The sequence below is a fragment of the Myotis myotis genome, unplaced genomic scaffold, assembly GCF_014108235.1.
Source record: "Myotis myotis isolate mMyoMyo1 unplaced genomic scaffold, mMyoMyo1.p scaffold_m19_p_9, whole genome shotgun sequence".
Lineage (NCBI taxonomy): Eukaryota > Metazoa > Chordata > Mammalia > Chiroptera > Vespertilionidae > Myotis > Myotis myotis.
Window position 1 is genome coordinate 33,836,952 of NW_023416401.1, and position 14,161 is coordinate 33,851,112.

General features: G+C 41.5%; 1 protein-coding gene across 12 annotated transcripts in view; it reads right to left on the bottom strand.

Moving 5' to 3' along the window:
* PTPRM (protein tyrosine phosphatase receptor type M) overlaps window positions 1-14,161 on the bottom strand; it is a 666,818-nt gene that overhangs the window by 625,810 nt on the left and 26,847 nt on the right. The window lies entirely within an intron of this gene.

Genomic DNA, 14,161 nt, shown 5'->3' on the forward strand with positions numbered 1-14,161 from the left:
AGGTTGGATCCCCAGCCCTAGTTGGGGCATACAGGGAAGGCAACCAATCAATGTGTCCCTCTCACATGGATGTCTGTCTGTCTCTCTCTCTCTCTCTCTCTGTCTCTCTCTCTCTCTCTCCCCTCCCTTCCTCCCTTACACACTCTAAAAATCAATGGAAAAAATCTCAGGTGAGGATTAATAAAACAAAACAAAAAATTAGAAGCATACTCAAATGCTTAATGTATTTAACCAATATCAGGAATAGTGAAGCACAGAGAGGCTGAGGAATTTTCCCAAGGTCACACAAGTCCTGAAGCCAGAAATCTGGCTCCAGAGTGTAACCTCTGATCTAAACCTTACACTGAGCTGCCTCCCTCAGGTGGGAGAAGCACGCAGAGGAGACAAGCAGCACAGCCAAGCATATCAATCACTCTGAACACAATTTATCTACAGGCTTCTCCATATGCAATGAGTGAAGAAAGGAGCATCAACTGGTCGCAGTGAGAATTCCTGTGGTAAATATGTGCAAGATGTCTCCATTCCTTGCAGCTCTGAATCTGTTTTTGCATCATTTAAATGGTGAGAACGGCAGCATCTCCCTTGAGAAGCAGGTGTGAACATTTAATGAAGTAACGCCCGCACAAACACTGCACCCAGGAGCTGGCACACACCCAGCTCCCTTCTCCGCCTTTCAGAAAACACTTGTGAAGTTCGCATGGAAGACTTCAGGTGTGGGTTAGGAATCCCAAGGCAAGATGTAAGCAGTAGAAAGGAAAGTCTCTGATACAGAGAAGTAAAATTCAGGGAATTACTGGATGAGCTGCTGAGTCAGGGACCTCCAGATGAGCAGTTTCAATCAAAACAGGGTGGGGGGAGTGCACAGAGAAACCTTACAGAGGGAACCCAGGGACCTGAAACTAACATGGGCGTTTCCCCCCAGCATCTATAAGGCAGAGTGAATGAAGTAAAACTCACATCTCCCCTCCTATTCAACCAAAGCCAGGATCTGTATCTGGAGAAAAATTTTAGGAATTAGGAAGGTAATACGGGCCAAAGAGCTCAAAGAGCTTCTTCATGCTTTAAGTTTAAACCAATAAAAACTAGCCAAGTAACATAGCACTACCTTGCTCACCTCCACAAAGCAGAAAGTGTAAAATGCCATCACACTCTGCTGGCACATGGCATTGCATGACTATGTACATATACCATGCATAGGAATGCTAACCCTTGGGTGAATTCCACAATTTAAAGTCAGCCATGAAAAAATAAAATCATATCAAAAATGGACCCCAGGGGCAACCACCGAGAGAATGCCTCTTCTTTCTGGCATTGTGCAGACCCAAAGGGCTTCCTAAAGTACCTGTGCCCGGGAACTCGGGTGGTGACCACTTCATTCTCCACCTTCCACACCATTAGCCAGAGGGGTGTTCCTCTAAACACCCGGAGCAGGCCACTAGATCCTCAAAAGTGTCAAAGCCAGTCTCAGTCTTCAGTTCAGAAAGAGGGCGGCTAGCAAGGCCCATTTCAGCCACTCTGCACTTTGGTCATGGGAGGAGCTCAGGTCCCCTCCCCGCCCCACACTGCTCTAACCAGGAGGACGAGGGAAGGGAATGGCTACTCGAGGTAGGAGGGGAGAGCTGCTGGCCTCCCCCACTTCTGAGGTCCTATTTGTGGCGAGACACATTTCCCGTTCCAAACTGCAGACTCTGTCTGTTCTGCTTTACAAAGGTTTCTCCCAGGGTTAGAACCAGACTTCTCCCACCCCCCCACCCCGAACACAAACACACACACACACACACACCACCTAACTCCATATCATCTGTCTGTAACTAGTAGGACTTGGGCAGGTTGGGTTAACAACACAGCAGACTCCTCCCCAATTCACAACCACAGGCCTCAGGTGGCCTGTAACTCACAATCTAAGTTGTCTGGAAGCAGTAACATCAGAATAAGCTGTTAGCATCAACTCCATACAATCCAACTCCACAAAGTAACCAAGGAACTAATCCTCAACAAAATCTAAAACAGCAGTCACCAACCCTTCAGACCTCATGGACCACCAGTGGTCCACAGACCACTGGTTGGCGACCGCGGCTCCAAATTTTTCCTTAAACCAATGTCGCCAACCTTTCAGACCTCACAGACTACCAGTGATCCATGGACCACCAGTTGGTGACCACTGATCTAAAAGATCTGGCCTGATCCCCTCTAAGGTCTTGAAAAGATAAGCTGATTTTCACCTTGACTTTTTTATATTTCTACTAGAGGCCCGGTGCACAAAAATTTGTGCACTCGGGGGGATCCCTAAGCCTGGCCTGTGCCCTCTTGCAGTCTGAGACCCCTCGGGGGATGACCACCTGCTGGTTTAGGCCCTCTCCCTGGGGAATTGGGCCTAAGCTGGCTGTCAGACATCACTCTGGCAGCCCGGGAGCCCTCAGGGGATGTCCACTTGCCAGCGGGGAGCAGGCCTATGCTACAGTCGGACATCCTTAGCACTGCTAAGGAGGCGGGAGAGGCTCCTACCACTACCATTGTACTGGCAGCCATCATCCTGGCTTGTGGCTGAGCAGAGCTCCCCCTGTGGGAGCACACTGACCATTAGGGGGCAGCTCCTGCATTGAGCATCTGCTCCCTGGTAGTCAATGTGTGTCATAGTGACCAGTCATTCCCAGTCTTTCTGCTGTTATGGTCAGTTTGCATATTACCCTTTTATTATATAGGATAGAGGCCTGGTGCATGGGTGGGGGCCTGCTGGTTTGCCCTGAAGGGTGTCCTGGATCAGGGTGGGGGTCCCGCTGGGATGCCTGGCCAGCCTGGGTGAGGGGCTGATGGCTGTTTGCAGGCTGGTCACACCCCCTTCAGGGTGGGGGTCCCCACTGGGGTGGCCTGGCCAGTCTGGGTGAGGGGCTGATGGCTGTTTGCAGGCTGGTCAAGCCCCCCCCCCCCAGTGGGGACCCTCACCCCATGAAGGTTTGGCCAGCCTGGGTGAGGGGCTGATAGCTGTTTTCAGGCTGGCCACACCCCCTTTAGGGTGGGGGGGTCCCCACTGGGGTGCCTGGCCAGTCTGGGTAAGGGGCTGAGGGCAGTTTTCAAGGCTGGCCAAGCCCCCTGGTGATGGAAGCTCCCAGCCTCTCCTTTTTTTCTTTTTATTCTGGGATTTATTTACCTTCTATAATTGAAACTTTGTAGCCTTGAGAGGAGCTCAGAGCCGGCCAGGGAGGGTGGGAGGGAAGCCTCCTGCTTGTTCCAGCTCCATGGCTGCTGGCCGCCATCTTGGTTGGGTTAATTTGCATATAGTCACTCTGATTGGCTGATGGGTGTGGCTTAAGGCATAGCGAAGGTACAGTCAATTTGCATGTTTGTCTTTTATTAGTGTAGACTGAAGAATGTTGATGTGTTAGCAACAAGGATATGCTTTTATTCCTAAACTTTTTTATATGAAGCATGCTACCAAAAAAAGGGAGGGTTTGTGTGACATTTTTTGCTGACTTCTTAAACACACACACACACACACACACACAGTAATAAAGGCAGCTAATTTCTTAAGGCTTTAACATTGAAATTTAACATAAGCACAGCCTCTGCTACACAAAATTTATTAATATTCTAGTGAGTAAAACTGACTTAGTCAATCACATTAAAAATTCATCCGTGTTACACTGGAAGTTTTTCTCAGTATTTCAAATTGTACCAAGTGCCAGCACCAAAAGAGAAAAGACAAAACCCCATTTTAGGGGCCTCTGACAGCTTTAATGTACTGTAAATTGAAAGTTACTGTGCAATACCACTGAGAAATAGAGTATTAGAACTGTTTTATCATTCCATCCGAAACTAAATTAGAAGAACTGGTTCTCTGCCGACCACAGCTGAAGGAAACCTTGACTGGCTGCTCTGTTCCCTCCCGCATTTCCATGGAAATGAACGTGAACAGGGCACCTCCCTGACATCTTCCAGGGAGAAAAAACCCTCTATGCTTCTACCTTTGTTTACAGTTACTGGTAGATCATGCATGTCACAGACAGTAATGTCAAAATAGAATTTAAGATTCCTTTTAATTCCCCCTCCTGAGTACACACATACCTTCAATATCCATACATTTGTCATCACCATCAACACTTAATATGCTCCCAAAAAAATACCACTTGCAAATTTCCCCCAGTAGCCCGTATAGAGCCCACTTTAGACTAATTTGAAGATAAAATTTCCAGGTGCCATCACTAATGCTGAGAACTACACCACTAGATTTCTCACACCAAAAAAATCTCCCTTTTCCAGACTATTAGCACATATTCCACATGAATCAGGATGGGTTTTTTGTTTTGTTTTAACAGTGCAGCAGCTATGTCCGAATCCCATCACGAACTCCAGTATTACCTCCTGGCATGTGGCATGTGGCCAGGCAGCCACCGTGTCTCACTCTTAACTCTCCAGATCCTAAAGCTGTCTCCTGAGGTCCCAAATTTAGCACAGAGCCTTGCTAGGCATGAAAAGAATTGGAACAATTCATTCGAAATCTGGATCATTTTTGGTCTCCCAAAGACAGAAACAATTTTAGTAAATCTCACATAAATGCACAAATCAATCAATTTGCAATCACTACATCAACTGAAAATAATTTCTTGTATGAGAAAAAAATCAGCACATTTAATGTAATCTGATTATTTCATAAATGATCATGTGGGCACCAGAAGTCTGTAAGGTAGCAGATCACCACTTTCTAAAGGATGGAGATGAAGGGGAAGCATGCCCCGATTTCACTCTAACAAAAGACAAAATGTCAGATCTGAACACCCACTGAAAGTGCGTTCTGACTGGAGCCCACACGGCGCTGCAGAAGCCGGGTGCCACTCAGCCACAGGATCAATGCTCCATTGTGAACCCGCAGGCTCAGCACAAACTCAACAGGCTACTGTGTGTTTCACAGCAAGATCCTGAAAGGATAAAAATCGCTAATTCTGAACCAGGGAAACAGGAGGTTTGTCCATTTTAAAGCCAAATCTACCAACTGGCAGTAAAAAGAAATGAAGGTTCAGGAACAGAGATAACAGGCAGGCCTCAGACAAACAGTCCAAGAGCAAAGCAGAGAGGGAGAGGGGAAAGGGAGGTTCTCGCACCCTCAGGACCTGTCCACCAGATTCTCCAGGTGGCAAGCATCTGGCCTCACGCTGAGTTCACAGACCCCTGGCCTTGGGTAGGAGAAAAAGCTGTGCCAGATAGGTAAAGGCCTGGCAGATGTTAACAGGCAGGCAGGAGCCCAAAGCAAAAAGTAGCTTACCATCCAAATCAGACACAACCAGAAAACTCAAAGTGACTCTCCTAAAATGGAGTTCGCAGAAGGTATTTTTGGAATTTTGCAATTAAATCTCAATAAAACAAATTCTACAGTTAAGGGAAAACCCAATGATTTCTTTACTATAAAGGTAAAGGATAGCATGACCAAAAAATTATGAAAATGGTTCTAAAATTCTGTTCTTAGATGTTTTCATAATACCATCTTTTTCTCCTAATACTTTAATGGCAAATATTGATGCATATATTTAAACTCATTAAAGGCATTTTTCTTATTCTTAACAGGTTTACTTTTAAGGCACCATGGTCACATAGTACAAAGGGAAATGTGACTAACAGAGTAACAGTACTGTTTAACATTCAACCTAAGCTCACCTAACATTTGTCCAAAGCTTCTCATTGGCTTTCTTTTGATTTTTCCCTTCTTATTAATTCCCTATTCACAGTTATTTTACTGGGAAAGACTGAAAATCAAGTTCATAGACATGGACTAGCTTGCCCATGGCCATATCATCACGTTAGGGGACCCTAGGACACCAAGACCCCTGCCCAGCCCTGATTTTCAGCCACCTCTCTGCATTCCTGAATCTTCAAGAACACAGACTCTGAAGGGGACCATGAGGAGTGCATTGCTGACTCTGCCACCAACTCGCCAAGCAGATCTTAACAAGTTGCTGAAATGCTCCAGGCCTCAGTCACCGCATCAGGAAAATGGGGATAATGAGAGCACCTTACTGCCAGGGAAGTATAAGCTGGTGCATGCTACAGTACTTGGCACATTCTAAGAGCTCAAAAAAACTGTTTCTGTAGTTGTTATTCTGTCTCTCAAATATGGAAAATTCCAGGCAGCAACAAATCACCAAAGTTAACTGACACAACTAGTTTATGAAATTGGGATGATGTAACAATATATGACCATGTAAACTCTTATCACCTATATATAGTAGGATAATTAATGGCCATGCAGCTCGGCCAGCATGGCTCAGTGGTTGAGCATCAACCTATGAACCAGGAGGTCATGGTTTGATTCCCAGGCAGAGCACATATCAGAGTTGTGGGCTTGATCCCCAGTTGGGGTGAGGTGGGGGGGGGGGGGGACATGCAGAAGGCAGTCAATCAATGAGTCTCTCTGATCATTGATGTTTCTCTCTCTCTCTCTCCCTCTCCCTTCCTCTCTGATATCAATAAAAATATTTTTTTAAATGGCCATGCAAAGATAGCAACTCCTAATCCTTGGGAAGTTGTAAATGTGATCTTATTTGGTAAAAAAAAATCTCTTCAAATATAATTAAAGAGCTTGAGCTGATGAGACAATCCTGGATTATCCAGGTGGGACCCAAATCCAATAACAAGGATCCTGGAAAGAGACACAGAGAAGAAACACCAAGGAGAAGGCCACCTGTAAATGAAAGCAGAGACTGGAGCGATGCAGCTACAAGCCAAGGGCAGATGCAGCCACTAGAAACTGCGGGACTGTTCCCCGGAGCTTCTAGAGGAAATGTGGCCCTGCTGACACCTTGAATTTGGACTTCCAGTCACCAGAACTCGGAGAATAAATTTTCGTTGCTTTAAGTCATCAAGTTTGTGGTACTTTGTTATGGCAGCCCCAGGAAACAAATACACCATGGAAAGCAAACATAGTGATTTGTCAAGCTAGAAACAAAAAGGGGAAGAGAAACTTCCACAGCTGGGATGCTACTTCTTGCCAAAAGTGCTACGGGGAGAAAAACCTGATTGGAACTTGGACTTGAGATCTGTGAAACTGTTTAGAAACTGTACAGTCTGGAGAAACGACCATTTGGATACTTGGGTCAGTTTTCTACCTTCTAAGAGGTAGGAATGTGGGCATTGTTCCCGTGCAGGATGGAGCCCTGATACCTGGGAGCGGTGGCTCTATGCACAGGCGTGCTGCACAGGCTCGCGCCTTTGAAGGACTGCTGCCTTTCCCGTGTGCACACTCAGGCCCTGAGTTTCTGAGGAGAGGCGCTTGTTTCCAGGCAAGCAGCACTCACTGCCAATGAAGGAGCAGTTCCCTCCAAGGCAGCACAGGGAGGTCCAGGGAGACTCAAGTGCAGTGTATAGAAGCTGCAGGCACTTTCGGAGCTATCAGGAGGGACGTCTGGGTGCAGACATCAATCAACAGCCCACAGTGCACACAGCCAACACCACCCCAGGTGCTCCTTCCTGCTGCTTATGAGGACCCAGAGGAAAAGTGGGGCCAATGGTAGAGATTGCTTTAGGAGAAGGAAGTACGGTAGTCTCCCTATATCTGAAGGGGATATGGACCAAGACCTCAGTAGATGCTTGAAACCACAGACAGTATATATATATATTATGCTTTTCCCTACACATACATAACTATTCCCCATACATACATAACTTTGATAAAGTTTAATTTATAAATAAGAGATTAACAATGAGAATAAAAATAATAGAACAATTATAATAATATATTGTAATAAAAGTTACACTATAGGTGACCTCTCTCTCCCCCAAATATTTTATTGTATTGTACTCACCCTTTCACATAAAGGAAGCATTTTATGGCTTCTCTGGCATATCTGAATTGCCAGCATCACTACGCTTGCGCTTTGGGTCATTATTAAGTAAAATAAGGGTTACCTGAACACAAGCACTGCAATATCTGGACAGTTGATCCGATAACCAAGACAGCTACAGTGACTAACAGCCTTACCCAGCGTGGAGGAGCTGGAGAAAGGGATGAGTCTTGTCCCAAGTGGGACAGAGCAGGAAGGCTCCAATGTCATCATGCTACTCAGAATGGCGGACAATTTAAAATTTACGAACCATTTATTTCTGGAAGTTTCCATTTAATATTGTCAGACCGTGGTCAGACGGTAGGTAATTAAAACCTCAGAAAGCAAAACTTCTGATAAGGGGGACTACTGCATGTTCTTAGCAGAGGCTCTGAGGCAAGTAATGAAGAGATGTGTTTTATAGCCGCAGACTGGTGAGGTCTGAGCATATCGAAGGCAGGAAGGGCATTTACAAGTAAAGTCAATTTAATTCAACATTTGCAGGGCACTCTGGGAGCAAGTGGTGTGTCAGGTGTTGGGAATTCCTGTGTTGTAGGACAAAGAACAGTGAAGAGGTGACAAGAAATTAGACTAGGAAAGATGAGAAGATCGCCACGAGGAAGGTGGGTGTGGGCCTCACACCGGAACCTGAGCAAGAGAACGAGGGTGAGAAGTGAAAGCCAACCCTGCATCAGGATTAGCATCGCCATCTGTTAGGGGTTCCCCATAAATGGACCAAGTGCAATGGGAAAGGAGGCCAAGATCAGCTTTGGCCCACAAAAAGGCCTTTGGTCTCTCTCAAGAGGGCTTTAAAAACACCCAACTTTCTTTTTTAAATTGCAGATTCTCCTAGGCCCCATTCCAGCCTTCTGAATCAAAATTATTCAGTGTGGTCCAGGTCTCTAGGCTTTAGTAAGCCCCCAGATGATGGTGTGAACCCCAAACTGTGGCAAATGGGACCACTGTAGCTATCGTCCAGGCAAAAGATGGGAGGGTCCCCATTAGACAGTGGAATTTTTATATAGTACTTCTTATTAAACTTAAATTTGTACAGAAAAAAAATGAAGACTCATTTGAGACTAATTAGACCTGCATTAATTCTAAGACAATCCACATGCTAACTTTAGTAGTTCAGTTCTTATTCATAAATTCAGTCTGTCTAGTACAGCCATTTTTTATTCAAGTTTGAACACCACCCTATAGCAATTAAAAATATGTATTTTAGCTATATCTCAGAACATAAAGCACAATGAAGGCACCTTATTTTCTAATCAAGACTTTAAAATTATTTATTCTTTAATAGGAGTTAACAAAAGTTTAGTAGTGACTGAAGAATGACCTCTTCTCAACAATAGCTGAGTTAAACTCTAAAACAGGTTGCAGCCAAGAAATTCTAAACACATAATTAAACTACTCAAGTCACAGAAGGCCACTGTGTTTTGGAATGGCAAAAATTAAAATGATACAAAATATTTTTTTGGTCTAAAACTTGATGATAATGCTTTAACATGTATAGAGTTCCAACAACCCAACGGTCCTTACAAAGAATATAGAGTTTATATCGTTTAGGAATGAGATTTTACTGCGAAGTAAGTGGGTATAAATCATCTTAAAATGGCTACCGTACCAAGCAATACACAGTTGCTTGATTATTCTATGTTGCTTTAAAAAAAAAGTTCAAAACTGAATTCTTATGCTAAATACCCAGTAAACAAAAAAAAGACAAAAAAATGCTAAGATAACAGCAACATTTACCCGAAAAATATCTAACATGAGGCAAAAGTTGAATAAGCAAAAAACCTTTCTTCTAAGAAAGTGCTGACATCAACAATGCTATTAATACAGCAAAACTCAACTACATTTGGGAACTCTGTTATAAAAGGATGCCAGATTAGCACTATTTTATATCTGCCTAAAAGATAATGTTAATTAATTCTGGACAATTCTCTCCAAGTACCTAACTTCCTCCCTCTCAACCCGAAGAACTAAGCACTGAATTGAGCATATAACACTTGTAGACCTGATCAATAGAGGTTAATAAATACCAAACAAGTTTATATTGACCTCAGAATTATGCTGTGTGTTTACTCATATAAAAGTATGTATAACTTCAAATACAATCACAAACATCTAACTCAGATTTCAGTTAGATAAACATAGGATCATAATTTTTGAACCACAATGTTTACCAGAAGATATTACTTGACTTTTGGCAATAAACATTTTGAGTTTGGGAAACCAAAGATTTTCTTAGTAATTCTGAGCTCAGAAACAAGAATATCAACCCATATATATTTTAAGATAAAATTTCATTTTGTTTTAGTATTATATGAGTAGACTTTTTAAAAATGAAGGTCTTCGTTTAAATCAAGAATCTGACCTTTTGTTATATCTGAAACTTCTCATTAATTTCAATAGAGCTCTTTCTATACAGGCCTATCAGTTACATTTCTATTCTTTTCAAATTTTCATTCTCTTTCAAATAGTGTAGCTTCTGAAATCCTTGCAGAAAAGCTAATGCTTATGTACATCTAAATTAGCATTCTACATAAATCTGTAATACAGGTTACTAACAAATACTTTAATTCTGCATCATCCAGGTACACTGGAGTACCACAGTTCATTCTGATTCCCCTCTCCTTCTTGCCTGACCAGCATGATGTAGAAAAAAAAAGAATAAATATGGGAAGGAAGGCAGAAACTTCAGTACAAAAACAACTTCTTTAAAATCCCACAGCTGACTCAGGATTGTGACATAGGCTAACCACCTTATCTAATTTCACTCTATCTGTATTTTCCCACTAAAACACAGAAATTCCCAACCAAAGATAGTAACAAATAACTAGAGTAAATCAATAATCTGTCTTTAGGGGCAAGACTTACCTCTAATTACAACATTGATAGAATGAGTAAAGAAATGATTAGCATTCAAGTCTAAGAGCAAATGGACAAGAAGGGAAAGACCACGGGAGCAGCTTTTATCCCACTTAGCATCTCTCCTTCAGTGATTCAAGGCCTGTACTTCAGATCCAAAAAGCGGTCACCCCCCCTTTTCTATACACACATGTTTACACACACAATTATGTTTCGTATGTTAAGAAAATGTTTTGAAAAGAAGGATTATTGACATTCCTAAAAGAATTTAAAAAAATAATGACATCAGTAGAAAAAAAAGCAATAGACAAGTTAATAAATAAACACAAAAGGCCAATAAACCTTACCAATATATTTCCAAAGAACACCATCAGTGGTCAAACAATTTGGCAATGACTAAAATATGTCTGCTCTGTTGTGGGGGTGTGAATATATATAAATGGGTATACCTCTTTGGAGGGCAGTTTGTTAAAAATTCATTGATACATTTTTGGTGATTTGTACTATGTAAACAATCAGGATGTGCAAAAAACTGATATGTACAGAAACATACTCATCGCAGCACAATTTAGCATTTCACGTAATAGCCGTAGCTTGGAAATAATACCCAGCCTGAGGGAAAGTTGCATAAAAAACCTTTACTTAAAAGGCAAGGAGTATCATACAGCCAAGAAGAGCATGCTCTTGAACAGCTTCCTAAATTTTAGGAATATATGGAAATATAGTTCAATATTATTTAAGATTAATTTAAGTTAAGGTCACAATTTCAGGTTGTTTAAATAGAAAATTATAAAATTGCATATGTATGATTCTAATTTTTAAATACATGCACAGATAAATCGCAAACTGGAAGGAAATGTATTGAACTGTGGTAATGACAACAAGTAGCAGCATTATAAACTTTTTGTCTTCTTTATATTTTTATTCTTTTCCAAACTTGCTCTATGAAAAAGAAATATTATTTTTTAACAAAAATGAGTTAAAGGGGAAAGAAACTGTACAATATATAAAAAGTAAATAAATTAACTAGAAAGAAATGTTTCTAAAATATTTGAATATAAAACATGTTCAAAACTAGTTCTAAAAGGTTATATACATAATGGAATTTTTGCTAGAGATGTGTAGGGTAAAGGGAAACTACAGAATGTAGTAATTTATGAACGCATTCACTTATTGAAAAGAAGGAGTGTCTGATATGTGCCTCACATCACTCTAGGCATCACGATCACTAAGTAATTAATTTCAATTAAAAATAATTAACCTAATTACAAACCAGGCATCTGTAGTGAGAACCTTTACTGGGGTGGTCAAGGAGCACCCCCCTACTTATTTGGGGAGGGGATATAGCACTTTGAAAAACGTATATGGCCCTAACCGGTTTGGTTCAGTGGATAGAGCGTCGGACTGCGGACTGAAGGATCCCAGGTTCGATTCCGGTCAAGGGCATGTACCTTGGTTGCGGGCACTTCCCCAGTAGGGAGTGTGCAGTAGGCAGCTAAATTGATGTTTCTCTCTCATCAATGTTTCTAACTTTCTATCCCTCTTCTTTTCTCTCTGTGAAAAATCAATAAAATATATTAAAAAAAAAAAAAAGAAAAACGTATATGAATGCAAAGACAAAAAACACCAGAATAATCTAGTAGCTACATCCAAAATACGAATGAGAAGCTGGGTAATTTTCTAAAAATGGCAAATGGAGTTTTAACTGAGAAAACTTTATCGATTTTTCTTTTTGCTTTTTATTTTTCATAAAAACAAACTGACCTACCTTAAATTTATATATTTAGTCCCAATTTGGGATAAAATTTTTAGTGTGAAAGTATTCAATAAATAGAAATCTAGAAGAAAAATATAATAAGATATCTTTAGAAATAACTCTGAAAATAATTTATTATACATTTCAATATGCTTTGATTATTTTGGTTCTCCATTTCAATGTCTTTAATCCTTTCAAAGTAAAAAAGTTGAATCTGAAATTTAAAACGTGAGCATTTATTTTCCTAGCTTCTCAATCAAGAATACATACAGGGGAAATTTTTCTGTGATTTTTTTTTTCAGACATTCTTCTTGTGACAAAAACAAGCAGCTCAAAAGTCACTTCTTCAGGGAACCCTTCTCTGATCAGCTTAAGTCTCACCCTTACATATGCTCCCAGTTCCTGGTGTGCCTTTCTTCATGTATTTGTGTGTCCTGTCAACTAAACTATAAGCCAATGGAGACAAGGACCAGGACTTTTTGTTCAGCCCTTGGTCCCCAATACCGAGCACAGTATTAGCATTCATGTATCAAACGATCAGGTAAGTAAAAGCCACAGTACCATGTTCTGGATGTGAGAAGACTCAGATATAGCTTATTAAAACATGAAGATGATTAGTTCCCAAGTTTTTTCATGAGTTACATTACCTTCATTCAAAGCAAAACATGCTCCTTTGCTCCAGGCCAGCTGAGGAAAGGGCATTAAAAAAATCTCATCCTATTCTAAACTGGGGCAGCAGGGAGAGGGGGATACTGTGGGGCCATGGGAAAAATATTTAGTATGAACCCTGATGGCCAATGTTCACATCATGGGCTCTGCTAGTTCTAGCTAAGCCAGGCCTAAGCATATTTTCCTATCTCTAAAATGTGAGTGCTATTACAAATATCATGAATTATTTTTAAGGCAAAATAAATTTCTGGAAAATAAAATAAAAACTGCAAAACTATGTAAATGTTAGGTTTTATTATTTTATTGATTGATTTTACACAGAGAGGGAAAGACAGAGAAAGAGAGAGAGAGAGACATCAATTTGTTGTTCCACTTATTTATGCATTCACTGGTTGATTCTTGTATGTGTCTTTACCAGGGATCAAACCCACAACCTTGGTGTATAGCAGTGGTTCTCAACCTTCTGGCCCTTTAAATACAGTTCCTCATGTTGTGACCCAACCATAAAATTATTTTCGTTGCTACTTCATAACTGTAATGTTGCTACTGTTATGAATCGTAATGTAAATATCTGATATGTAGAATGGTCTTAGGCGACCCCTGTGAAAAGGTCGTTCAACCGCCAAAGGGGTCGCGACCCACAGGTTGAGAACCGCTGGTGTATAGGACCAATGCTCTAACGCAGTGGTCTAACACAGTGGTGGGCAAACTGCGGCTCGCGAACCACGTGCGGCTCTTTGGCCCCTTGAGTGTGGCTCTTCCACAAAATATCACGTGCGGGCGCACACGTACAGTGCGATTGAAACTTTGTGGCCCATGCGCAGAAGTCGGTTTTCGAAAAGGAGATAGACGAAACAAGTATACTTGTCACAAGACAAGTGTGAATGGGAGAGTTGGAAGGGGTCGACCTCAGCGAACGTACCTCAACAGATTGAGGACGTTTTTAGCAAAGGCCAGCTTAGGAGTACCCTAATTAACTGAATAACAATGTACCTACCCATATAGTTTAAGTTTAAAAAATTTGGCTCTCAAAAGAAATTTCAATCGTTGTACT